We start from the raw sequence: 26,526 nt of genomic DNA on the forward strand, positions 1-26,526 counted from the left end.
GGGTTTTGGTTTGGCTTTGGGATGTCGGGTTTTGTTTTCCTGTGTGGAGAGCAAACAGCAAGTGGCCAAGAACTGAGTGTGCTTGTACATTATTCATTTTAAAAAACCAACTTATTCTATCCTACCTTAATTCATATTCACATTTAGGCATTTGTATTTACAATAGCTCCATTCCTTCCCTTCCTGAGGCACTCCCACAGCATGCAGAAATAGCTTTTTGAAGGGACAAAGCATGACAAAGTCATTGAGTTGCATCTGTTGGAGATGGGCTGCTCCAGGGTTTGAGAAACTGGTTTTGGTTTTTTAACTCTGTATATGTCAATAGTAACTACCTTTCCATCTCTTCCAAGTACTTTGGGAACAGAAAACCTCTGCAGCGAGAGGAACTGGTTAATTCTTCCAGGCTCTTTATTCCACAGTCTCAGCCCTTCAAGGATTCTTCTTGCTGCCAAGCTGACCAGTACTTAAACTGATATTTTTCTTACTTAAGAAAAAAATACAGCATATTTTTTTTTCCAAACTAGAACCATGTCTGAGTTGGCTCTTCCCTTAAAGTAAACTCAGAATGAAGGTGAACTTGGGAAGTGAGACCCTTCTAAAGTTAGATAAGCTCTGAGGAGGACACCAAAACAGCTGGACAGAATAGGACCTGCACGGACCTAGTGGCATACAGAAAGCACTTTATTGAAAGGCCATATGCATGGTCATGGACATACAAATGACAGCATTAGCAGGGACACTCACACTGATGGCAGATTATCTGTATTTCAAACACAACACATACTATTGCATGTTTATTCCTGACTTTTCTGCACTGCTGCTGGTGATTCCTATTTTCAGAGAGAGAGTCAGTAGATGGCCGTAGGACGCACATGACTTCAGGAAGCAAAAAAGTCAATGTACTTAGCTGTAGAGTCAGTGGAACGCCAGTTTGCTTAAGTTAACGTTACCAAATATATTTACACCTGTTCCTCTGATCTCTGCATCCACCCCTTTAATGAGGCTCCTGTCACCTCCACAGAAATACTGACTGCTTTAGTAAACACTCAAGTGTAGAAGGAACAAACATCTCATCCTCCAACGGAGGCAGAGCCACAAATCTCCCAGGCACCAAGCTGGAATTCAGGATTACCCACGTGCAAAGGAGAGACCAAAGCAAACAGCCACTGCTGCAGAACAACTGTTTCTGCTGTCTCCTCTCTCTTAACAGAGCTCACTCCTGCCAGCTTCAGTATTCATACTACTGTGGAAAGCACAGGAAAAGCAGAGAACTACTGTAGCAAACACAACCAAGAAATTCTCAAGGTTATACGCCCCAGGGTTTTCTTTCTTTTTCTTTTCTTTTTTTTTTTCCTAGAGCTGTTTTTGTTTTCCCTTATAAAGTTTGCACATTGAAAACGCTACACAAAATTGGAATTCAAAGCCTGCTTCTAGTAAGGTTTTGTTAAGTTTTTTTAAATTGGCATCAGCAATCAAACTAAAATTTGAAATCTGATGTAAATGTCAGAGCTCCTACAAGAAGCGCTTCTGTTGGTGGGCATTGTCTATCCCAAAATTAATGGTTTTCAGAGAAAAGGGGCCTCCCCTTGCAGAAGTCTTTGAGGTGCTGTTCTGTCACTGAGCTCTTGTGTTGTTGCACTGTACTGAAATAAAGGCAAATACAAGGTTCAAGACCTTATTTAAATGAACAAATCAAGTCAGCAGAAAAGCACTAATCTCTGAAAAACAGTGTAAGGTTACTTAATGTCCACTGTGCTCAGGAGTGGTCCTGTCTGAGGCATTGTGAGTTGCTTATGGTTCTGCTACTGCAAACACGGTTGTCCTTATCCAAACAGAGCAGGCAGCAATGTTTAACACAGTGTTAATTAAAATACATCAGAGAGTTCATCCTATATTGTCCTGTCTTGCCATAATATAGATGTGATCTGAAAGACAGCTGGCTTGGGATTGGAGAGATTTGACACAGTTTCTGTCTCTTAAATAGATCAAGGGAACTGCACAATCCTTTCAAATGCTCTGCAAGGGACAATGGAAGGTCAGAGTGCAGAAAGCAGAGAGATTCTTACACCTCCCTGCAAGCAGCCCTCTCTCAGTTATCCCAGCCTTAAGGTACCACAGAACATATCACCCTCCTGCCCTCTTTTTCAGGGAAGTGCAGCCCCACACTTTACCCTTTCTCCCCATTCTCAGGTCTACAGTTGCTGGTAACTTCTGTTATTACTTCAAGCCTCTGTTTCAGCAAGATGGCCCAGGACCCTTGCCATCAGGGAAAAAAAAATCAGAGATAAATTTCAACTCCCTGTGACAGACCAGACAATTTATTTGATTATATTCCATCCTTTTCTACACTTGAGGTTCTGACTTTTTATTTTTGTTTCTTTAAAGTTCATATTCTTCCCCTGCTGTTAAGACGAATTAAGCTACTGAACAACTTTACTTTCCCATTAAATTATGAATACTTCACCTTGCAGGGAGAAACAAAGAGGTGTAAAGCAAATCCACTCTATCATCATCTGTGATGACCTCACAGGTCCTTTTGAAGCACCAAGTGTTTCTACTTTATGCCTCAAAAGGGATTCTGGTGAAGAACTGAGCTGTTCTTCCCTTGGTGAAGTCATCTTCTAAAACTTTTAAGCAGGAGGTCTCAGGTTTTGATGCACAAACGCAAATTCTATTTTTTGTCCTATTGCACAGGGCCATCTCATGGATTTCTTCCTTATGAGGGATCAAAGCAGCAACTTAGGAATCTAAATGCAGTAAATGACAGATTTTCTCTCCAAGGCATCACAGTGTTTGTGCCCCACCACTTCACACACCTTTAATTGGGATGATTTCTGATTAGTGCTCAGGGGAGGATGTTAAAGTCCATTATCCTAAGACTCCTTTCAAATTTTTAATTCAGAAGGAGTTCCTTATAAACAATTCTGCTCCCAGCCCTCAACATTTCTCAGAGTGGCAGGAAAGGAAGCAGAACTCCATCCAGCAGCAGCATTCCCAGCATGCTGCTGTCACTCCATCATTTATTCCTTGTGGAGTGCCTGAAGCAGCAGCTCATGACCAACTGCAACCAGCACACATTTCACTTCACCATGTGAGATGCAGCAAGCAGAACTTTCTGGTGAACCAGGGAACATCTCAATTACAATAGTTCTGGTCTTTCATTCCAGAATTTTTCTTTCATGCAAAATGGAAGTCAGCATAAAATATTCCAGTACTTCCCCTATTTTTGGTGCTGTCTTCCTCAGAGCAAAGGGAATCTAAAGTCATGGGGGGCAGAAAAGGAGGTGTTTTCATATCCTTCCAGAACGTTAGACAGGTGGGGTTAAGCCTCACCTAATAAAGCTCCCCATAAAAATGTCCACTACAACAAATTTACACAACAGTTACAAATATAATATTAAAAGTTACTTTCACTCTATTTTAACATTGCTTGAAAACAAATTATAAAACCAGAAAAAAACAGGACTTGCAGAAGGACAAATACAGATCGATGTGGTTGTGCCAGCACCTAAGTTTAGTTTGTATGTTGCTTGCATAGAAGGTATCTGGATTAAATCAGGAGGGGAATACAGATTTTTTTTTTTTAGCACAAAAGTAGAGAATGGACTAATAGCTTAGTACCAATATGTCAAGTACGACTACCAAAAATTTACAGTGCAGGTGGTAATTATTTAATCAGATGGATCTTTATATAAAACATATTACAGATCACGCCGAACAAATGTTTTCCTGGTACTAAAGAAACAGAGTATTTTGCCCTTCAAATACTAAAAAAAAAAAAAATCGTTTAAAACTTCTTGTACCATGAAAAAATGAGAAATTTGAGGAAAATACTATTGCAGCTTCATTCTCACTCATCCTTAATGCTCTCACTACAGTAAATTACCTATTAAAAGGGTGAGAAATCATAGGATGTTAATTAGCGCTGTTTTGACAAATTTATACCTTTTCCTATTAATTTCTTTTAATGTTCAGGATATAAGAAACCCTATCACAAGTAATAATTAACTCCTGTCTTATTTTGTGAAATGAGAGTTCAGAAGCATTTGTGAACTCTCCTTGTGAGATTTGTTTTTTTTTTTAATTTCATTTCTGACCTTATGCATTTCTTGTAATTTGTGTATTTATTGCCGTGGAAGAGATCTCTTTCATGCTAAGAAATTTATACTATTGAAAGACAACATCAGAGAAGTGGTTTCATCACTCATGGAAATGAGCATGTTTCTATTGCAGAGGCTGGTTAAGTGATTTGAGCTATCACACAATCAGCCCTCGGCCAATTCCCTAGCAGGGAGGGTAGGGTTTGGCGGGCGATTTTAAAGTGCTCTCTCTGATATTATGGCTTTGTTTCGGGGACTGCAGAACCTTGGTTCGTGCCCAACATCTAACACATCCCAGGGAACGAGGGCTGAGCATCCCGCAGTCCTGCGCTGCCATTTGCGTGCGCTGTGCGTGTGAAGGGGGACAGAGGTGTCCAGCCCGGCTGGGCTGAAGGCAGGGCAGGAGCCCCGCGTCCTTCCCGTGCTGTCCTTCCGTGCTGTCCTTCCGTGCTGTCCTTCCCGTGCTGTCCCATCCGTGCTGTCCATTCCGTGCTGTCCTTCCCGTGCTATCCTTCCCGTGCTGTCCCATCCGTGCTGTCCTTCCGTGCTGTCCTTCCGTGCTGTCCCATCCGTGCTGTCCTTCCCGTGCTGTCCTTCCGTGCTGTCCCATCCGTGCTGTCCTTCCGTGCTGTCCTTCCCGTGCTGTCCTTCCGTGCTGTCCCATCCGTGCTGTTCTTCCGTGCTGTCCTTCCCGTGCTGTCCCTTCCGTGCTGTCCTTCCGTGCTGTCCTTCCCGTGCTGTCCCATCCGTGCTGTCCCTTCCGTGCTATCCTTCCCGTGCTGTCCCATCCGTGCTGTCCTTCCCGTGCTGTCCTTCCCGTGCTGTCCCATCCGTGCTGTCCCATCCGTGCTGTCCTTCCCGTGCTGTCCTTCCCGTGCTGTCCCATCCGTGCTGTCCGTTCCCTGCTATCCTTCCCGTGCTGTCCGTTCCCTGCTATCCTTCCCTGCTATCCTTCCCGTGCTGTCCATTCCGTGCTGTCCTTCCGTGCTGTCCTTCCCGTGCTGTCCGTTCCCTGCTGTCCTTCCCGTGCTGTCCGTTCCCGTGCTGTCCTTCCCGTGCTGTCCGTTCCCTGCTATCCTTCCCGTGCTGTCCGTTCCCGCAGCGCCGCTCTGTCCCACGCCAGCCCCGGCAGCCTGGCGGCCGCTTTAAGCCCTTGGTGGTGCTCTGAGGAGCTCGCCCCGGCCCCTCCGCTCCGGCTCCCCGCCCGCTGTCCCTGGTGCTGGAGCCGCAGCCGGCCGGGCCCCGCTGGAGCTCGGAGCCTCCCCCAGCAGCGGAGATGTTCAGCCGAGCTCCCGGAGCGCTCCCGGCAGAGCGGGAGGCGCCTCCCGCTCCCGCAGCTCGGCATCTTCCAGGGAGCGCCAGCCCTGCCAGCCCCGGGCACGGGGAGCAGCCTCGGTCCCTCTGCAGGGAGTACCCTGGGATCTGGAAATAAAACCAGCACTAGCACCAGCAATCGGTAAAACTGCAATTTAGAACTACTGAGATGGATGACTTGAAGTCATGCTGGGCCTATCTGGGTTCATCCCATTTTGCCTTATGGGAATACTGGGGCGCACAGTGTAGCTGTGGGCACAGCTCTGCAGCTCAGCTAATGATTACAGAAATACACAGTCCTGGCAAGGTGCTCAATACCCAAGGAGCACTGGTTAACATTTCCTACTATTTTCCTGTCCGTGCTAATCACATATTTATATTTGAAAAGTAAACATTCTATGTGTTTATCTGTAAAATTATTTTGATTACTTTTAGCTGGATAAATCCATCACTGTACATATGTACAGTCAAAACAAACTGCATTTTTTTAGTAAAATAAATAGTGTATTTTTATAGTACATAAATATTACAAATCTTAAATAATTAAATTTTGTTAAGATGGGGACAATTGAACTGTCATTAGTTTGACAGAGAGCCAAACCAGGTTTCCAACTCCTAGTTTCATGTGCCCAGAGTGACAAGTAGTTGACAGTTAAGTGTTCATATAAGCTTCATATTCCAAAATTAATTTGAAATATATCCTTGTGAAAGGCATTACTGTATTCCAATGTTGAAGAGATATATCCTATACGTGTTCCCAGCATGCCAAAACCACTTCAGTCTCCTATAAAGCAGACTTGAAATTTTGTGTCATGCATGCCTCAATACAGCGACATCCAAAGACCCCTACGTGTGTCACCTAGGTTAACTGGGGGGGGAAATCTGACAGGAATTTATTTTAAGAGCTTTGACCTATGTAATGAAACCAGATCTTCCTGAGCAGAATAAAAGAAAGCAGAATATTTTGTTACCTGACACAGCAGAACAATGAGTCAATTGTAGCAATTCTGCAGACTGGCATGTCCCTGAGTAAAAAGGATGAAGTTACTGTAAATCCATCCAAATACTCACATCCAGCTCTGGGAGTGAATCAGCACAAAGTGACCAGCAGCTGATTCATCTAAATAACAAAAGCCCAAACACCTCAGCTGTCCCCACACAGAAGTAATCAATAATCACACAAATTCACTCTCCTGCCATAACGTACTACAGCACAACTGGCCAAGAGCTCTTAAATACACCCTACTGGTGTCTTCTGCTGAGGAGCAGAGGAATGACACCCACACATCTCCGTGGTGTTGAATATTCCCTTTTCCTTAACACTTCCTGCCACTCCAGCAATACAATGAGTACAGTTGTGAGAGTTGCTCACCGTGCAAAAAGCACAGGGAGAAGCACAGGGATCCAGGTCCCCCGGGCCAGCGAGCAGCCCCGGGTACAGCCCAGCACTAAGGATGCTGTCTGCCTGCTGCAGGCACACACGCTGCTCATTCCTGTGAGGCCCCTTCCTGGAAACCAGCCAGGAATGTCCTGATGCCTTGAAGTGACTGAGTCAGGAGATTGAATCGGTCAGCAGGAGCACAAGCCTGAATTAGACAGGTGGTATCCACACCGGGGAAAATTGCCATCTAAGATTGCTTCGTGTAAAGGTGAGGATGCGTCCTGAGTCTCCTGTAAGGCTGTGCACTTAAATTGTAATTCTTTATGTTCTGTTAACATACTAAACAAATAGAAACACAAATCAACATAGCTGCCAGGAGCAGGAATGCAGAGCTCTCCCCAAAAGCCCGCCCAGAAACATTTCCTCTGAGGGCAGGCCACTGAAAGAGGGAAGTACACACACATTATAAAGCTCTCAATGACAGGCACAGGATCTCACAGGGAGAAAACCAAGGAAAGCAGTTTAAAATGATCCCGCAGAGACCAGCTATGACCCAGGCACTGTTTCAGCCACAAAAATGGAAGTTTGCAGACATTTTTTTAATCCATTAACTCCCTCAAAGTGAAGGGAAGGCCTGGAGAAGAGTCTGCAAAAGCTATTTTTTACAGACACACTTTTACCTACAACCCGACACAGATTGAAGGATGGATTCACTAAGAAATATATTTTTTATATCTGATTCATTAATTATCCACCAACCCAGGTGGAAGACCACCAGGGTTTGGACTGACTACGACCACTGCAACTGTCCTACAGAGAGTGAACAACCTTACATATTTATTTCATATTAAACTCAGCAACTAATATAGAAATAACATGCCTGGCAAGCAAAGTGCAAACACAGACTGCAAACAGATCTCTCAACTAATTGAACCTGCTCAGATTATGAAGATAAAATTCAGGCAATTTTTAATAATTCATTTTTTCTCCCTACCGGTAACAGAGAAGGGTCTCCAAGAGTTTACACTCAGCACACACTGCTACAAATGTGCTACTGTTTAGAATTAGAAGAGGACAGATTCTGATGCAACTTTTACCTTTTCCTATTAATATGAAATCTTTTGGCCTCTGGTGCACCTCTCATTCCCTCCAGCAGTTCAAAATGCTGGCTTGTTCTCAGGGTGCTTGGCCATGTCAGCTCGAGCTGAAGCAGGACAGCTGCTCCCTGTCCCCTCCAGACTCAGCACAGAGTGAAGATTTCAAGCTGCTCTCCGGAGGAGCTGAGGGCAGGATTTCCAGGATCCTGGTAATCCTCCATTAATACTAATTCCACTGCAACCTGCTAAAATCTGTTCTTCACCCCCTAAAGAAATTCCCTGTTCCTTGCAAGTTTGTTTGGAACTCATATTAATTGTTGCAGTTTGCAAACTGCTCACCACAAATAATGAAAAAATATAAGTACCTTTTATTAGATCAGCTCAGGTAATTTTGAGGGGAAAAAAATGGACACATTTTTGGGTGCAAAAGCCACTGAAGAAATAATGTTATTAAAATCACTACCAATGCATATAAGCAGGCAAAGACTGCAATTTATTACACAAATATAACATTTTATAGTTGGAATTATGCAATACAGTATTTCCCTGAGGAGTATAAAAAATATAACTAATAAAAGGAAAAATAAATTATATATAGCAAGACCATGTAAAGGAAATATTTTACTGTTGTGTGTGAGAGTGCTGTCTGAATAGCTAATAATTAACCTGCATGTCTAATGCATCATTCAAAAAACCTGATGAAAACATCTAAGGAAAATAATAATGAAAAGTGATAAAAATAAATTACTGAAATAAAGTTCAGAAATACAGATTTCCTTGTGTTATGAAGCAAAGAGAATAAAAATGTGAGCAGCATGGACAGAACAGAATTTGTCTGAGCTGAAATAATTTTGGAGAATGATGAGCAAACAAATGAGTTTGCTCAAAATTTTCAAGAGCATTCTAATACTGGATTTAATGAGAAAGATGTTCAATTATATTGCTTCTAGAAATTGTGTCAGGATAGGAATTAACTCTCCGGACAGCAAGGGGAAAAGAAATGATCCTGTTGCTGGTAGCATTCACACTGTCATTAGTGTGAGAGCTGCCACGTTTCTTTCCAAAACATTTAGCCAGTTCTCATGAAGTGATACCAGTGTGGTACCACTGGGATCTTGATCTGCAACAAGGAGAGCTGACCAAACAACCTTGGAGCAAATGCACGTGAGACCATTCAATTCAAATGAAACACAATGGTTGAACAAACACCGGGCTCAGTCTTGACTTCAGGAGAATCTCTGAGTAACTATGGTAACTGTTTACTGAAAATAATTGGACTGAAAAACTTTTGAAATCCAACATGAAGGTTCAGAATATGTAAATAGATTACTATTTCTAAAATGTGAGTACCAAACAAAGAGATCTCAGTAAAACTGGGCTCCAAAGGAATAACCACTCCAAAGGAGGTTAATGGTGCAAATGAAGATCATAAAAGGGCTTTTAAAAGGTAAGAATTGGAGAGAGAAAGGTACAACTTACAACTGTAAAATGTGAAGGGAGAAAGTCAGAACTTCCAGAAATCAATCTGAACTACATAAAGGAAAGAACAATAAAATAAAAAGATTTTTCAGACCCGGTATTTTTTAAAGGCAAAAAATGGGAGAACATCACAAGGAAAATGAGACAGAGCTCAAAAGTAATCTAGAAAATGAAATCCCCTTCTTTTACAGTTTTTCCCCTTCTTTTACAGTAGGGTGTGTGGCAGGTTAATGTGCTGCATGGCAAATTAACCCCATTTGTTGTCCACATGAAAAGATTCATGGGGAGGAGGCAAAGGTTGAAGAGTTCAACACAACTGGGGACAGCCACTCTATGGTTCCAAATGCTAAAATATCTGATACCTTAGTGCCCTGTTCTGACATCAGAAATTTGTTATATATTTCACCTTCATGTTCCAGACTTAAAATGAGACAGATTCAATACTTGCATTTAAAAGGAAGAACAAGTGATCCGAGCAACATCCGTGTTGTTGAACAATGATCAGAAGACACAGCTGCTGGTAGATCCTTGCCAGTCCAATGTCCAATAAAAAGATCTTGTCTTGCAGTAAAAACTCTGCCTTCTACTAGATTGCTACTGTAATAAAATAAATATTTTATTCAGAGCATCTCCCCCTGTTTTTTTACTGAATAAATGTATCACCATTTTCTTTTGGAGAGAGGAATAATTACATCTCATGTAACCATGATAAAAGCAGACAAGAATTAGCATAACCTGCCTTTTTGCTGCTGTAACCTGGCAGAGATTAGGCCCAGGAGCCAAAACATGCACCCAGAATGAACATCAGGGAGCTTGTATGGGAGCTGCATTGTTCTTCCCAAACTCAGAACATGACTGATGCAAACAATACCCTCTCTCTCATAGACACTTCTGGAGAAATTTAGCACAATATTAGGAAATAATTCTGAAGCCAATAAACCATCTTCTGATCATAGTCATGAGCATTTGCAAATTTTTCTTAATATTACAAATATTATACTAGAAGAGATCCTATAAAATGAGAGTGAACTACAAGAAATCTGTACACAGTGAGGTTGCCTACAAAGATAAATAGAAACTAAGAAGTCTCATTTTTCTGTTTTATTCTAAATACATGTTTATGGGAATTGCAGCCACTTGATTCAGAGGGCAATCAAGGCTGTGTGATTCACTCGAGCAAGCTATAAAATAGTGATGGATCCTACACAGGCAACTTTGCATTCCGAAGCTGTGAGGCATCTGATAAACTCCAGGAAATTATTTCCACCAATTCAGAGCTCTGCTATCCACAGATGTCTAATTTCTCTAGGATTATTTGCTAAAATATTTTAAAAATTATATTTATAACAAATATGAATCATAGGAGGCTTTCCACGAAATGCCATCTAAATGTGTTAGATAAAGTGCTTTTGGGACAGAAGTATTATAACACTGAAAAACATAATGGTAATTGTCATTGCTAAAATCCCATTGATGTGTGTCCTGGGCATTCCTGATCTAATGCAGATGAATACAACACCCTGGGGATTTCACTACTGTTAGCAGCAGCAGCTCAGGCCAGACAGCTCTAATGAAGCAACCAGAGCCTGATCAGCTCCATAACTGAGCACCACAAACCTCACACTGCTCCAAGCCTCAGCAAGGGCCACATGGAGCTCAGATGGATTCAGATGAAAAGGAAACATTTCCCTCTAAGTGATTTGCATGAACCTAATCCCACCACAAAGTTTTGCATCCCTCTCATGTTGCAGCATACTGTGCCAACTTCTGATGTCCACCCTTCCCCATAACGCAAACAGAAAAGGTTCAGGAAAAAGAGCCAAAAGAATATAATCTGAGATCTGGGGAACAAAAAACCTCCTAATACAGAGATTTAAAGAGATCAACCTCTTTAGCTCTGTCAAAGAAAAGTGCAAGGTCTGATATGATCGTGTCTATAAGCACATACACAAGGAGTTTTCTGATTGCTCTTCAAATCTAGCAAAGGCATTCTAAGGCTCAAGGCTGATGAACTGTTCAGAATGGAATAGCTGCACTTTGTTAACCATGGGAATAAGCCACCACAACTTAGCAGAAGATGTAAAAGATTGTTTATTGCTTCAGCCTTTTACTCTAGGTTGGCTGTCACTGGGAGAAACATCCATTAGCTCAGCATGAAGGGCAGTCTTAAGATAATTCTTAGGTGAAATTCTCAGATTTCTGTTTTTCAAGGGAGTTTACTGTTACCACTTTCTGGAAAACAAATTATTAAGTAGGTGATCCTAACAAAATTTTATTTTAATTATTGAAAATAAAAGTATATTTATATTAATATATTAGCACATTCTGGTATTATTTTTAAATTACATCACCAGAGGCTACATGTGAATTTTCCATCAATAAGCATTATGTTATGAAACAGATATTTTGACATTTCTAAAAATTAAAACAAAATTTGATTCTTTTTCCATAAAGAATTCCATTTGTGCCTGAGTCAAAGGAGAGAAGCCTTATCATTTACTGCCTGAAACAGCCTAATAATAGAAAAAATTACCACAAAACATGGCTGCTTTGGCATTTTCACTGCCAGGAAAAAAATCATTTAGCTGTTAGGATGCTGTCACTTCTCTTATTTTTGTGGTTCAAAACTTCCTTCAAGGCTTAAAAAACCAAAAGATGCTACAGACATGACAACTCTCACTGGGATATCCCTTGGTCTCAGTGGGCAGAACCATCTACACCTGGTATTAAAGAGAGACCTACAGCTTTAGCTGTTCATTAGGAAATGCAGCTGCTTGAATCAGCCCAGAGATTTGGAACGGCTCAATAAATCCCAGAAATGATGGCTTGGCAAACAGTTTGTCAGTAAGATGGTCAGTACTGACCACTGGAATTCACAGGTGTTGGCAGTTTTTAAAATACACAAATCAAATTGTATCTACTCGATATTATTTATATTTCTTTTGTTATCTGGCTGTCTACAAACTTGCTCTTTCCTCTGTGCCATCAGTCCCCAGTGTCCTCAAGCTTCTCTTTGCTTAGAGAAAAGGACTTCTAACACTATAATGCCTAACAACTTTTCTAACCACGTACAGCTCTTGAATCATACAAGCCTTGACTCAATTACCAAGTGGCTCTGACTCAGATGTTCAGAATTTTTCCAGTAAGATCATGACTTTGTGCACTTTCAATACCAAAGTGACTTTGTGATGCTAAAAGCAGTCATGGTATTTTGCCATCTGCATACTTGTCCCAGTTGCCAAAGGGATAGTGACAAACAGACCAAGGGGGTCTCTGTGCAGCAGCTCCCATGGAAAACCTGGAAAATGCTCCACTTTGAGCAGCCAGTTTTGTTTCTTCACAGTGTTGGCTTTCTGAAACATGCCAGGTATATTTCTACTTGCTATGCACAACATTTGCATTATGCCTTGCTTTTCTGATGATTCACTGGGTCAGCTCATGCAATTAATGTTCTCAGGGATTTTTTTCAGATTAGGCTGAACCTGCCACAGTTTTATCATGTCAGCAGTCTCTACCAATTACTTACAGTGCTAAACATTTGCTGTAGCAAAGGCCTTGATTAAAATGCTGAAGGAAAAGGCCTCATCTCAGGGATTTGGAGCACCAAGTTCACTTTTGTGTGAGATTTTCAATACACAACTCCATGAACTCAGCTTCTGGTGGAAAAGAATTGCTTGTGCTTGTCACTGCCCTGGAGTGAGGAAAGCTCGGATGCAGAGGATTAAATGTGGGTAGATGAATCTTGCATTTTCTGACAGTAGTTAGATGGAGCAAGGTTTGTAAGGAAGCAGCATCTTTGGGAAGCACCTGTGGTTCCAATCTCCACCCTTCCTCAGGGGTCTTTCCGGCTGACTATGGCTCTAATGATTCCTGGGAGCTGTAACTAGAAAGAGACTTCAGCTTGGGCACACTGCAAAATGAGACTGCAAACTGCTCGTGTGCCCCTCCTGTCCATGGCCCCTTCTCTGGGTCTTCAGATCAGGGACTGGTCTGAGCCAAGGCAGAGCAGCACAACTCTCACTCAGCTCAGCTGCAACAGCTGCCAAGGGCCTCAGTTCCTGAGCACAGCAGGAACAGAGATGGGGAACAGGGCAGACAGGAATGAGCTGAGCTTTTTGTCTCCAATCCTGCTCCTCCTGCTTGTCCCAAAACTGGGGCAAGCAGGAGCCTCTCAGACCACGGCTCTCCTTTTTGTTCAAGCTTCACATCTCCATCAGCTCAGTGTTCCTGAGAAGTGAGACAGGAGAACTGCACAGCAAAGCCCTTGGTGCTGGTTGAGGACACAGGCTCTGCAATGTGCGTCACTTTGGTTAAGCTCTGGTGTGGACCAGGAACTGACATTCTCCAGCTACTTAACGGACATCTACAGGTGTTCCTAGAGTCCATACTCCAGTAATAATTTTAAGTAATTTTAACCAGAAGGAATTGAATCAGTATGCTCTGAGACACCACTCAGTGATGTGAGGTTAGGTGCAGTAAATGGGAAGGACTGAAAGATTTACTTCAAAACTGCATTGAAGGTAGATGCACTCTGTGGTAAAAACTGCATTTCAAGCTTTATAATGAACATTGTCTCATGGTAGACCCTGAGATTAAAAAAAGAATCAAACAAAAAGCAGAGAACACTGTTTTGGAATAAAATGTGAAGCAGCTCAAACTTTCTTAATTTAGTGTAGAGGATTGGGCTTTGCTTTGAAGGTAACTTGACAGATATTAAACAACTGACATGAACCTCCTCATAGAAAGGTACTTTTACCACAGTGAAGGGTGTGCTAGAAAATCCTGCCTGTCTCAAAGAGTGCACTCATTCCCCTGTGCTCTGGGCCAAAATCAAGACTCAGTGAAGTAGGATGAGGTACTTCTGCAGCCTCCTTAGATTGCAAAGCCACAAGGTATGGCATAGATAGAAGGAGATTCAGCTGTCCTAGGAGCAGATCTAATAATAATTGAGTAGGGCATTTATCACAGAAAACAGAATGATAAAATAGTAATTTACAATTAGTTCCAAATCAGGTTAGAGATAAAAATATCAAGCTAATTGGCTTGCCAGGCAATACTGAGTGGGAGGATCCTACAGGATTTCTGGAGCCTTGGTTCCCAGTGACTCTGTTGCTTGACAGAGTAAAGCTGGTTTATGTGAAAAATGTCCTTCAAGTACCTCATAGAAAGGAACAGATACAATGAAATTCCTCAAGGAAATAAATCACAGCTTTACTACTACCAGGACAATCACTCACGTGGCTAAAAAGAAGTGCAGTTTATTTAGGGATGACTGTGTTGCCAGACTAGCCAATAACAGGAGAAATTGCAGTCTGAAGTTCCTATGAAAAGCCAATTTTCAGGGGCTGTGGTTCATAGCTTTCAATTTCACCTCTGCTGTGAAAACTGATGTTGAAAAAAATTATATCAAATTCTGAACTTGTATAATTGCATTTCAAATAACATACACAAGTACATAGCTGACTAGCAAAATGGTCTGATACATAACCTCAACAGCTTTAAAGAAGGCCATTTTTTGTAATTTAATCTCAAAATTTTTTCAGAGGCAATTTCTATGTTTCTCTTGCTGTTACAGTTCTAACTTTGCCATTGCTGATGATCCACATAGGCAAGACATGACCCCAAGAGAGATTTTCAGAAGTATTCACTTCACTTCAGAGCTATCCAGAGCCTCGTTACATACTGCAAAGGGACTCCTCATCCCCCAGCTTTGAGAGAACTTGAGGAAACAAACTCCTGGAATTGACTGCATGGCTCCCCACCAGCAGCCACAGCCAAGTTTTCCCAAACACTTCACTTCCCTGCAGAAATGAGCACTGATGGTGCTTGCACAGCAAACAAGCTTTGCAGAAAACCTGGTGTGGGACTCCAGAAACCTGATCAAATCAGGGAAGAGCGCTCAGAACTGAGGCAATAACTGTGCTGGTACCTGAGGCTGCTATAAGAACTAATTTAATTAAAGGCAATAGCAGTGCATAAAGGAGATGTGAATCACATTTTAGGGATTATCTAAATGGGAACCTAAATAACTGTGGTTTAAATTGAGATGGGAAGACAAAAATGTAAATTATACTAATTTGGGTACAATACTGAGTTAGGCCTGATTATACAAGTTTTAGAGATAAAAAGACTTTGAAGGTGCAGCTTTAAGTATTGCCTAAATCTGTTTTAAAGCCTAGGGAATTATATGAATATGTAGCTGTTTAAATATTTCATAATTAACTTCATAACTGAGATCAGATTATCTGAAATAGTTAATAAATGCATTTTAACAATACACTAAATATACAGTATATACTTCAGGTCCCTGAAGCTGATGAAGGTACCATAAAAAACACATTTATTTGAACCACAGGGGTTGCTGCTGCCACCCAGGAGAAGGAGACACCAGTGTGACACTATAATTAGAGACAGTGTGATGGCAGAGGGCACAGGGAAAGGACAGGATGCAAGAGAAAGAGAGTTCTTCTGAGGTGTCAAGAAGTCTCACTGTAGCTCAGGAAACAGGTGGGAAGGGAGCACATAGAGCTATTATGATATAAAAGTTTAGCTGCAGAGAACTCAAGGGATAAAACCAGATGAGATTCTACTGAGAGCTCGTGACAGGAGTCCCCAGTGAGCCAGAGCAATCCATCCCTGTGCACTTGGGTTTTTGCACAGGGGGAGAAGAAAAAAGAGAATCTACGGTTTCATTGATGGGTATGAACAATTAAATGTGCACAAACCCAGAGTACTGTGACACACACACACACACACACGGGGGTGTTGGAACTTTCAGAAGAAACAGAACAAGTTTTGGGAAAAGATGTTTCAGCACCATACTTTAAAAATTCCCCATACCCATGAAACAAGACTGGAACAAAGCAGTCTTATTCCATCACTGTCAATGTGACAGTGACCTGCAGGATTTGCAGGACCTGCAGGATTTCCCTGTTTTGTTTTCTAAGAGCTGTGGTCAGAGGCTTCACTAGATCGTGTGTGACCAACAGCTCCTTGGAACAGCAACCACCATGTCATTCAAATTCCAAATGTAGATTAACATGCTGCTGCAACAGAAAGCAAGCTAAAACATGTCATTAGTGGCCTTTCACTGATGTAATTTAATCAATTCGCAGCTTCAGAAGGAATGAATATAATCCCATGGACATTGCCAGAAAGCCTGAGCTATGTACAGTGTTTGGAAACAAAAGGTCCATCATCTTTCCATTTCTATGTGCTAATGCTTTGATTTCCAAGCTGAGGATTGAAACTCCCTAAATTTCCCCAGGTAACCACACTCTGCATGCTCCATGTTTATTTGCTAACACCGAGTCAAACTCACTGATAGCTGTTTCTCTAATTTGGAAAGCCCTCTAAGGCTATAATCACTTCAGCCGCTTTGCAGTGGAATTGCTCGAGTGGCTCTGGGTCCTAGAGATGGGCTCTGCTCGGCTGCGTGAGCTCTGGCTGTGTGCAGATGTGCTGACCTGCAGGAGCAGCAGCACAGCTCCCAGACCTGCTTCTGACAGGAATCATCTGCTGGCCCTGCAGGGCCAGCTCTGCTGGCAAAGGGAGCAGAGAGAAGGAGCTGAGTGTCTCGTGGTGTGTGAGTCCCAGAGAGCTCAGGGGGTTCCAGATGCCAGAGTCAGCGTGTGCAGACTGACTGAGCACTCTCAGCCGCCCCGCGTTACAAACAGGGGCCACACAAACTTCAAAAGCGCCGTTTGCAAGAGGCACCACTGCACTGAATTAGATGCACACACAACCAGGAGTGTGATCCAAGTTTCACAAAACTCTGTGTTTCAGCATAGCCACAGCATGTAAACAAGGACCCAAGGTCTCCAACCCTGGACAATTTCCAAGCATGGTGGTTCTCTCTGTTCCTTCCTCACCCCACTGATCTGCTGAGAGAGAACAGAAGCACATCACAGCCAGCATCCTTCAGTGTGCATTTGCCTGTATTCCTGATGAATATACTTTTAAAAAAGTTTCACTCTGTGCATACTGGTAATGAAAGAAAACATTCAAAGATGAAAGAGGCAAAAAGAAAATGGAAAAAAAAACTCTATAGATTGTCTTCCTTGGGGATTGGATTATGTGATCTCCAGAAGTCCTTTCCACCCCTAACAATTTATCCTTTAATGACTTAGGTTGTTATTCACATATCTTGATTCTTCAGTCCTGAAAGATCATTTCCATACAGAAATATGTAAAAACATAATTGCATTTCTAAACTAGGCTTCTTCAGCATTCTCAATGCTTGTTTTCCCAATGTCTCAGCACATTTCCTGCAATCCATATCCTTCACACAGCAGCAACACACACATTTTTGGTGTAAATCTGTTTAGCTCCATCCAAATAATTACTAGCAGAGGATCTGGCCTAATACATTCAGTAGATAAATTGTCTTTGACCAGACTACAGTGCCTTCAAAGCTATAATTTATCTGCACATTCTACAGAACAAGATAAGAGTCTCAGGAGATATTTTTATCAAAGAATCCCATCCCCAGTCCCTCCACTCTGCCCCAAAAAAAGAAGAAAAAAGATATAAACATCTAAACTTCCCTTTTTGTACAGAATATTAAAAACTTACTGAAGACTTCACGTGGCACATGGAGGACAATGTTCTGCTTTGTTGCAGAACTGAGGGGATGAAAAGGGGACAAAAACATAAGGTCAGAATTTTAGAATTGTTAGGAAAATACATGATTTATTTGTTCAAAACACTATGTATAGGAAATAGTTTCTGGAAATCACACGTGGAAAAATAATTAATCCAACCTGAATAAACCGATGAAACTTCTGTCTTTCACCAGATATTCCTAATTTTTTCTCAAAGCAGTATTTCTTCTCCTGCCATTTTTGTGTACTGTGAAAACAGTTTTGAATACAAACTTGTCTGTTCATTGAGGCAATTTAAATATAGATAGCAATCTTATCTCTGGCAGTATCTGCTAAGTACAGCCACCTGCCTGTACTGAAGTCTTCCTGCATGCCATACCTATTATCATCCCCAGCAATTTGCCCAGCTTCTCGTTCTTATCCAAAAATAGACCAAAAATATGAGCATCAGCCTCCTGCAGTGCTGCCCCTGCCCCAAGAGCCAGGCTTCCTCAATCCTGGGAAGCGTCCCACTTGGAATCTGCACCGGTGGGTTCCTGAGGCTGCCCACGCTGTCAGGAGCGACGATGAGCACAGAGCAGCACGCGTGGCACTCACAACCAAGTCCTGCTAGGCTACCTTGTGCTGATGGATTGGAAAGTTAAAAACAGGATTATTCAACTAAAATGAGAATTTGCAGTGACAGAAACATAACATGCACTTTCCTGTTAAGGAAAAATCTGGGACTTGGATCAGCACGAGAACAGAAGGAGAAGAGGCACAGCACAGCTAAACCAAGATGGTGCCAGCAGCACGTCCTCAGACACAAACATGACTGAGGGAGATGACGACAGCTTGGTAGCCAGAACTGTGAAAGAGACTGCACAAAACCCTCCCCTAGTAATTGGGGAAGAAAAGTTTCAGGGCTTCTAATCCTCTCTAACAGAAACCTTTACTTGCAAAATTCGGGTAGCAAAATGAAAATGATAAAGAATCGCTGTGCAGTATGGAGTGTCACACAACTACATCAGGTATGTGAGGGCAAATTCCTGCCACTCCTAAAAGAGCTACAAGAGCTTAAAAATTTATGAAAACGTGACAAAAGGGAGAAAATACCCGAACTTGTACATTCCTTTCAGCATTGAGCTGCCTCTACAGCGCTGTCCTGGTTTCCTGCTCCATGGTGAGTGGGAGAGGCAGCAGTCCCCACCTGCCAGGGCCCATTGGGTGCTGCCAGTCCCAGTTACCAGGTCTGGGTGTGAGACCAGAGGCAGGTACAGCTCCTCTGCCTGCTGAAATAAATACAGGGACGCCACTGCAAACAACTGCAAGAATCACTGATACTTCTGCCAAACCAAACCAAAGCACCTGGGCTTCTGCCCTAGAAATGATCTTGAAGACACAGACACAGCTCCGGGGCTGCAGCTGTTTCCAGGATTTTTTAACTGAACAGAAGAACTTTATGGCACTAGTCAAAGACCTACTCTGAAACTGCTTCAAGCACTTGGCACAGGGAGACATTTTCTAAACATACACTATTGGAGAGAAATGCTTCCATAGCACCATATGGATTGGTATGAGATATATATATATATATGTATTTTTTGCTATTGTCTTGTAAACTACAATAATTTAGAGCATGCTTAATCAGCTTCAGTGACAGCTTCTGCATTGAAAGCAAGTGTAAAAATTGTCTTTAGCCAAAAAGAGGAAATAATTTTTTTTTTTGTAAAATTCTGCCCAAGGCTTGTAAATGATATCAGAGAATGATGTTTAGGAATATGTTTGTTTGGTTAGATGAAGTCAACATTCATCAATTAATTGCTTACAGATTATATATTTTCCCCCAGGTAGATAAGAATTTTCAGATATTGCTATCCTTAAGGGTTCATCATTTTTTGATACAGACCATATGGTTATATTGGGTCTAAGCCTCATTCTTGGCACATAAGAATGAAAATGTTGCAGTTCCTAAAGAAAAAAGGGAAAGCAAAAATTTAAGGGTGAGAGAAGGACAGGGTCCTACATATCTTTCAAAAGAATTACAGTTTTAGAGAAGAATTATCCACTCTATATAATAAGCTCTTCCACTGCCAAACCTCTTTTATGTCCTAGCCTCAAGGAACAGCTTTTTATTCAACACAAATCCAAAACTTCTCTGCGCAAAGCAAACAGCCAGAAACCCAGGAGGCTCTGCTTTGGTACCTCTGCCTAATCAGAAGGAGGGGAGAGGAACTGGGAGGAGACACACAGCAACATCCCTGCTTCCACAAGGCTGCTGAGTCATGTGACGGGCAGCCAGCTCTTCATTTTTCTGTTTTGTCCTGCCACACTGGAACGCAGCACGAGCATCATATGCTACTGAGATCAATATTGCTGGTATGTTTTCATCTCCCCCAAAGCAACATGTTTTCCACAGTTTTTATTTCAAGTTTGACTGAATTACAGTGATTCCTATAAGTTATCATCCTTCTAATGGCACAAGCTGGCACTGGGGCTGCAGGAGCTGGGGCATATTATGGACTATTTCACTTTGTTAGCTGAGGAAATCCATTTAGACTTTTATGCTGAGTAGTGCAATACTAACACAAGGAGACATTTAAACAGTACAAGAAAAACACCTCTCTTTTCCCTTTCACAGACATTAAACAGGGTTTATTTCCTTCTAGGACTCACTAAGATTCTGCTATAAATGTGCTAAAGCAGAAAAATACTCTTCACTAAAACTGTTCTGACACTTGACATCAGGAGATGCACTTTTTAGTTAGCTATAATTTTGCCAAACTTGACTCATTTAGTCTGATCATTCTGATGCTGAATATCACCTGCAGGGTAATTTGTTTTCTTCCTTTGCAGACAGATGGTTTAGGTGGTTGTAACAACAAAGACAGAGAATGGAAAATTGCTTTGGTAAAATACAAAATAAGTTTGGGCAACTTCTGAAAAGCAACCAACTCAATTTTCACCAAACTTTCAGTGCTGGGCAATGTCCATGCTGCTACTGAAATCCACTCTCCAAGTCCATTCACCTCCTCTCTCCATCTTGTCCCAAAGCTCTCAGGCTGCTCTGCTCAAAAGAAGCCAATGACCACCTTGGCATATGTTTAGAGAGCAGTCTCCAGAGAACTGCAGAACACCAGACCAGCAAGCCTTCAGCGGGCTCCAAAAGAATAAATTAGAATGATCTCCTGTTTTAGAGGAATACAGAGACTCCAGAACAAACAAAGAGGAATGCTCTCACAGTCAAAATGGCTCAAAACTCGAGTAATGAATCTTACCTGCATTAATTTTTATGCATAGAATCTTTGCATAAAAGAGAAGACTGGTCACTCAAGTTAATCCAGTAGTCTTTATGCATAAAATATTTCTATTGCACTTTTCTGCAAGGATATTTTCATTTCTTTTTGATAGAATAAATAAATTTCCCATTGGAAGAAGCCTTCCATATTTTAAGCAAAACCAAACAAAATAATCCTGCAGGTATTCTTTACTCTTTCTTTATGTTATTATTGTATTTCCTTCACAATAAAATTCAAATCTAATCAAGTTCCAGCTGGGAAAGAGCAGAAAACAGGAGCCTTGTCAAAGGAAGGGAGGCCCCAACCACCCATCCAGGGACGGGGCTGGAAGGTGCCACTGGAGTCAGGTGGAAGGTGTTCACTGGGACATCACAAGAGGGACAGGGAAGTTTGTCCTGCCCAGTTGCTGGCTGTGCAGAACCAGGGCCAGGGGCCTGGAGAAGAACCCCTGCCTCAAGGCAGAGCGAGGGCAGATGAGGTGATGGGGTGGAGCTGCACTGAGATCCCTCAAGGAAGAGAGAACTGGCAATTAAACATCAAACCAGGCCATTTTCCCAGGCCAGCAAGATTCTCAGACATGCTTACAAAAAGGGAAGAACTCCTACAAAACAGGCCTTAAGGTATTTGTATTTTAAACTTCTGCAGTCAGAATTTAAGGAAAGAACAATTGTGCAGAGGGAAGCCAAAGTTTTGTGAATATTCAAGAGGATCTTTTATGTCACATCACACCCACACAACGGCCATTAGAGATGGCAGAAGGGTTAAACACACCTCTCTGAAACAAAGGGGAAACGTCACTACTGGAGCCTCTTGCCTGGTGCTGGATCCATTTTATTCTGAAAATAGCATGTGCTAACTGGCAGGACTTGCCAGCACAGCTGAATTAGTCAGAAAAGCTGTCAGAGAGGTGGGAAATCTCCAAGTCTCTTTGCGTGCTCCAGGGCATGTTTCGCTGTAGCACAATTACAAATACACAGCTGTAGGATCTGCTGTGCTGCTGGCTCTGAAACAATAGTTCAGGGTCTACTTTCTTTATTAATTTGGCAATTAATGTTGACAGGAGCTGCACACACACACTGAGGAAAGCACAGACTTAGTTTTCTCCCAGGTAAAAAATTTCACACAGATGGCCCGTGCTTAAGGATAGAATAAGTTCTTCAAGCATGCAAGTTTCAGAGTTCCTATAGCTGGCTGATTCTTTGAAGCCACTGCTGTCCTTCATTGCTCAGTTATAGTAATAAATTTGTTATTGCATTACAGACAATCCATAGATTAATATATGGGCAAATGTAAACCGTTACAGGATATTACCTTGTCTGCAGTCCTGTCAGCTCTCACAGAACTGACCACGTCAGGCCAATCAGTCATAGACAGAAATTCAAAGATCAGGACTCAAGCCATGGTAAAAGGGATCCTGCAGATGAAAATCATTAGGTTTGAGCTAAATTGGCCTTTGAAACCTTTAATCACATATGCATAGTCTCTTTCTACATAAATTATACTGCATATTCTTTCCATATCTTTTGCATAAAAAGTAAAAAGAGTTTGTGCATTGAGACTGGTGGTTCCCAGATTTCTATTTAGCAAGGGGTCTGGGGGAATTCTTAAAAGAGAAAAAAGGAGAGTGCAGGAAATAACTGCAATGACAAGAACATGTACATGGAAAAACCATGAGATCATTGGGCAACTTTAAGAAATTAGCTACTGATTAGTTACTAATCATGGGTGTTGTTCTCACCACCTCTGTCAGAAGCCTGGTGGTGTAACATTACCAGCAGTAACCACTCACGTATCCTGTTCTGTGCATTTCTGGAATTAAATCTTTTCTGATTCACCCTGAGGATTTTGCTCTCTGGGAACAGACCAGATGGGCTCTCGGAGATCTTGAAGTCATGGGAATAATTCCTAAACCTAATGAGACTTAAGAAATGCAAAGGTTCTCTAAAGGCAAAATGCATCTCAAATGACCAATGAGCAATTTTGGAGGCTCCAGGTATTCCTTTCTTCTCTTCCTTTCTCCAGGCCCTCCAGGAGAAACAGGTGAAATACCTGAGGCACTGCTATGGCCAGGCTGAGTAGTTCTAGCTTTACTGAACCCAGCTAAGCCTCCACTGCCTGGCTGCAGGTAACAAAAGCAACGCTACAGAAGTTAAAGTTGCCATAAGACAACCCAAACCAGCCCTTCCCACTGGGGTTTGAGAGGGTTTAAGACCCAACAAATCCATGTGGAGGGACTCCTGCTTTACCCTATAAATAGCTCAGTCCTTAGACTTCAGTCTGAGCAGAACTTGGGGTACCTGACCTCAATGAATTTGCTTCTTATGCACCCTTCAGGTTAGACAGTGTCTTCTTAAATGAAACTAACACATTCTAATATCAGCTTTACACTTTGCCTTCATAACTGGTGGATTAATTTGTAGATATGCTCATTTGAATGAATTTGTTGTTTCAGACTAAGCTGAATCAGTTTAGTTACTGCATTTTTCATCTTTGAGCAACTTAATTTATGCTTATTCTGTATTCAATAAAAACTATTAAAAGCATGGGGAAAATTACATTTCCTAGATTATATGATAGGCTATGAACACATTGGCATAGACAACCTCAGATAAGAAATCTCTAAGGCACTTGGCTTTGCTTATAATGTAAAATGTATTTATATCTAACGGCAGCTATGACCTGAACGCCACAGTCTGTGCCTGTGAAAAATAGACAATGTAGAACCAGATGAGAAATAATGGAATTATGAAAATGGAGAAGGGACCACTATAAAAACTGTAAGATGGGGGTTTTTTTGAAAAAAAAAAAAGTGTTCTGAATGGCAAATGCTGTTCATGAAGATGATCACTACTGGTGTTCCTCAGCTTCACATCTGGGACCATGTTTATTTAATATTTTAATTAATAGTGTTGGTTCAAAAAGTAGGGGAGCACTTGTGGGAGTTCCTGATGACAGAGGGAGGCATAGTCAGCATCTGCCGAGGCTAAATTATATACAGGAATTTTATTTGTTGAGGATCTTGTTCAAGAGAATAAATAAGGAGGATAAAAATTTAATAACACACAGCTACTTCTAATAAAAATAAAAGGTCACTATGAGCCTTAGCCTTACCTGTGGCCAGTGACAGAGGAAAAACCCTTCTCTTTACTAGGAAATCTGAAGCTGATCCCCAAGTCCCTGTGTACCATGGCTAGGACATGGGAGTGCACAGCTGGGGAGAGAAAGGTAAGGAGGAGGCAGAGAAGTATCAACCACTGGGTGATTTACCTCCTCTAGAACTCTGGGAGTGGGGTTTTATAAGGAATAATCTCCTCAGCGAGGCCACTTTGAGGGACCACTACAACAAGATGAGGAATTGAAAGCCTGTCTTTTTTAAGGAGAGTAGAAGAGCCAGCTTGTCTAAAAAAGGGTGAAGAAGAGAATTATTATTTGCTTTAAACACTTTAAAAGGACAAATACTCAGACAAGTGAGGACAAAAGGCTAAAACATCTGCATCCCAAATCAGTGGCTGGAAACTGGCTGAAATGAAAGCTGGAATAAGATTCTGCTACAGTCCTCCAAGAAGAGCTTCAGGGGCAACTTGGATTTCTGAAAGTAAGCCTATTCCACTTGCCAGAAGGGCTTATACTGATATTATTGCTCATGATAGGAATGGCTTGGACTCTTGACCCAAGTGATGCCTCTTCCTTTTATTTCCTTGGAGCTTTAACAGAGAGTTGATTTCCTCAGGGCTGGCTCGGGATCACTGTGTGTTATCAGACAGAAGACAATGTGCTACTTCAAATCTGATGACACGTGGCTGGAATTTCAATTATACACTGCCATTTCAGAGGCCTCCTAAACGCCTTTCAAAAGTCAGGCTGCAGGTTTTTTCTAAATGGATTTGAGAGAAATTTGTCAGAAGTGGAATATGTAAAATGACTACTCAGATTTCTTTAATTTTAATCCTAAAATTAATTGAATACCAGTTAGTTGGTAAGCCCAGAGCAGAATTTCTGGCATTTTGGTTTCCCCTTAAGCAATGGTGAGCAAGGTTACGCTCAGCTCATTAGAGTCACTACAGTTTTAGGCTAACACAGTATTGGTCATGGTGTCCTCCTAATATAAGACATTGAGGTGATAAACATCAATTCACCTTACAGGTGAATATTTCAGATGGCAAAGCCTCTGGGGTTCTTCAGATAAAAGCTGTATAAAATGTGATCTGTCATGAGATTTGTACAGCTTCATTAGGGGTGCCACTTGCATTTTCCTTGCTGGATCAAGTCATGGTTCTGCATTTTGGTGTCAAGGATTTTATAACGTTGTAAGTCCTCAATAATTAATCAAGCTATTTAAAAAGTTGACTTTTCATGACAACTATAATAAATGGTGGGCATCTTCTGAAAGAAAGGAATTTATGAAAGAGAATTGCACTTGCTAAACCCTTGTTGTCAGAGATGTCTGTGTTTGAAAACTGTCCAGAGTAAACAAACCTTTCTGCTGTACAACCCTCAGCAGGGAACAGAAATGGGCAACAAAAACCTAAACAAAACAAAGCCACTTTCCTGCAGCTTAGGAACTTCACTGGTGGTGTATATTCACATTCATTCAGATAATAAAACAATTTCATGGGGAGGAAAAGAAGTCATGTGATTTCCAAGGATAAAAGCATATTTTTGAGCTTGAAAAGCACAGTTTCAGATGGAGGCTTTGGAAAGAATAAAAAGTCTACTTGTCCAAAGTTCAGAGCCTCCTAAGCATAAAAACAATAAAATTGCCTGTGTTCTTAGTGAAATAGAAAACAAACACAAAAAAAGACAAAACCCAAACTCCATTTAAATCTCAAATTATGGAAACATAAAGAACAGGCAATTTTAACAAGAAAATGAACCACAAAACCAGATTTTTCTTGAAACACTACTCCTATCTTTTGTCTTTTCCTTTTGTCCCACCCACAACCTCTTGATTGATTTGAGCACACAAACCCACATCCTACAAATTCACAAAACAGGCAGTTTGAAGGGAAAACACTGATGTAACACACCTCCTCAGGACAACAGAGTGAGTCCTGATAAATAAACACATGGAAAAGAAAAATTGTTTTGAACCTGCACCACATTAGATACTGGGGTCACTCAAGTGAGATGTGAACAAGATAATATTTTTATTAATATCAGAGCTTACAGAACTACCTCTGTCATGTCTCAGTATAAATTAGCTTTTCAGTAAAATATTGCATTTAAATGTATTTTTAGACAATTGCAAAACCCACACCTCACTATGTGATATAC

At 41.5% G+C, this 26,526-nt stretch overlaps 1 long non-coding RNA gene across 1 annotated transcript in view; it reads right to left on the reverse strand.

The window, feature by feature from the left end:
• Positions 1-875: 875 nt before the first annotated feature.
• The window catches only part of LOC137480531 (uncharacterized), a 39,315-nt gene continuing 13,664 nt past the window's right edge, over positions 876-26,526 (reverse strand). The window contains exons 3-6 of the long non-coding RNA XR_011002950.1: positions 6,386-6,439; positions 3,089-3,257; positions 2,172-2,256; positions 876-1,243 (exon numbers count right to left, since the gene is read on the reverse strand). This is a non-coding gene — a long non-coding RNA (uncharacterized lncRNA). The remainder of the gene's footprint in view (positions 1,244-2,171; positions 2,257-3,088; positions 3,258-6,385; positions 6,440-26,526) is intronic.

Source organism: Anomalospiza imberbis, chromosome 11, assembly GCF_031753505.1.
Source record: "Anomalospiza imberbis isolate Cuckoo-Finch-1a 21T00152 chromosome 11, ASM3175350v1, whole genome shotgun sequence".
Classification (NCBI taxonomy): Eukaryota; Metazoa; Chordata; class Aves; order Passeriformes; family Viduidae; genus Anomalospiza; species Anomalospiza imberbis.